This window comes from Triticum dicoccoides, unplaced genomic scaffold, assembly GCF_002162155.2.
Source record: "Triticum dicoccoides isolate Atlit2015 ecotype Zavitan unplaced genomic scaffold, WEW_v2.0 scaffold21052, whole genome shotgun sequence".
In the NCBI taxonomy this organism is placed as follows: Eukaryota; Viridiplantae; Streptophyta; class Magnoliopsida; order Poales; family Poaceae; genus Triticum; species Triticum dicoccoides.
The window spans coordinates 19,562-21,746 of record NW_021237988.1 but is presented as its reverse complement, the minus strand read 5'-3'; positions in this window follow the sequence as shown (position 1 = coordinate 21,746).

Sequence of the window (2,185 nt, the reverse complement as noted above, 5' to 3'; positions counted from 1 at the left end):
TGTATTTACAAGAAAGTGAGTGGGAGCTCTATAGCATTTCTAATTTTACATGTAGACGACATATTATTAATTGGAAATGATATAGAATTTCTGGATAGCATAAAGGGATACTTGAATAAAAGTTTTTCACTGAAAGACCTCGGTGAAGCTGCTTACATATTGGGCATCAAGATCTATAGAGATAGATCAAGACGCTTAATAGGACTTTCACAAAGCACATACCTTGACAAAATTTTGAAAAAGTTCAAAATGGATCAGGCAAAGAAAGGATTCTTGCCTGTGCTACAAGGTGTGAAGTTGAGTCAAACTCAATGCCCGACCACAGCAGAAGATAGAGAGAAAATGAAAAATGTTCCCTATGCTTCAGCCATAGGCTCTATCATGTATGCAATGCTGTGTACCAGACCTAATGTATGCTTAGCAAGCTTAGCAATAAGCTTGGCAGGAAGGTACCAAAGTAATCCAGGAGTGGATCACTGGACAGCGGTCAAGAACATCCTGAAATACCTGAAAAGGACTAAGGATATGTTTCTCGTATATGGAGGTGACAAAGAGCTAGTCGTAAATGGTTACGTCGATGCAAGCTTTGACACTGATCCGGGCGATTCTAAATCGCAAACCGGATACGTGTTTTTATTAAACGATGGAGCTGTAAGTTAGTGCAGTTCTAAACAAAGCGTCGTGGCAGGATCTACATGTGAAGCGGAATACATAGCTGCTTCTGAAGCAGCGAATGAAGGAGTCTGGATGAAGGAGTTCATTTCCGTTCTAGGTGTCATACCTAGTGCATCGGGACCAATGAAGATCTTCTGTGACAATACTGGTGCAATTGCCTTGGCAAAGGAATCCAGATTTCACAAGAGGACCAAGCACATCAAGAGACGCTTCAATTCCATTCGGGACCAAGTCCAAGTGGGAGACATAGAGATTTGCAAGATACATACGGATCTGAATGTTGCAGACCCGTTGACTAAGCCTCTCTCACGAGCAAAACATGATCAGCACCAAGACTCCATGGGTGTTAGAATCATTACTATGTAATCTAGATTATTGAAGGAAATATGCCCTAGAGGCAATAATAAAGTTATTATTTATTTCCTCATATCATGATAAATGTTTATTATTCATGCTAGAATTGTATTAACCGGAAACAAGATACATGTGTGAAAACATAGACAAACATATAAGTCACTAGTATGACTCTACTTGACTAGCTCATTAATCAAAGATGGTTATGTTTCCTAACCAAAGACATGTGTTGTCATTTGATTAGTGAGATCACATCATTAGGAGAATGATGTGATTGACATGACCCATTCCGATAGCCTAGCACTTGATCGTTTAGTATACTGCTATTGCTTTCTTCATGACTTATACAAAGTTCCTGCAACTATTAGATTGTGCAACTCCCGTCTACCGGAAGAACACTTTGTGTGCTATCAAACGTCACAACGTAACTGGGTGATTATAAAGGTGCTCTACAGGTGTTTCCGAAGGTACATGTTGGGTTGGCATAATTCGAGATTAGGTTTTGTCACTTTGATTGTCGGAGAGGTATCTCTGGGCCCTCTCGGTAATACTCATCACCTAAGCCTTGCAAGCATTGTAACTAATGAGTTACTTATGAGATGATGTACTACAGAACGAGTAAAGAGACTTACCGGTAACGATATTGAACTAGGTATTGGATACCGACGATCAAATCTCGGGCAAGTAACATACCGATGACAAAGGGAACAACGTATGTTGTTATGCGGTTTGACCGATAAAGATCTTCGTAGAATATATAGGGATCAATATGGACAGCCAGGTCCCGCTATTGGTTATTGACCGAGAATGGTTCTAGGTCATGTCTACATAGTTCTCGAACCCGTAGGGTCCGCACGCTTAACGTTACGATGACAGTTTCATTATGAGTTTACAAGTTTTGATGTACCGAAGTTTGTTCGGAGTCCCGGATGTGATCACGGACATGACGAGGAGTCTCCAAATGGTTGAGACATAAAGATTGATATATTGGAAGCCTATGTTTAGACATCGGAATGGTTCCGGGTGAAATCGGCATTTTACCGGAGTACCGAGAGGTTACCGGAACCCCCCCGGGGGGTTATTGGGCCTACATGGGCCACGAGGAAGAAGAGGGAAGGAGCCAGGAGGGGGCCGCGCGCCCCTCCCTTCCTAGTCC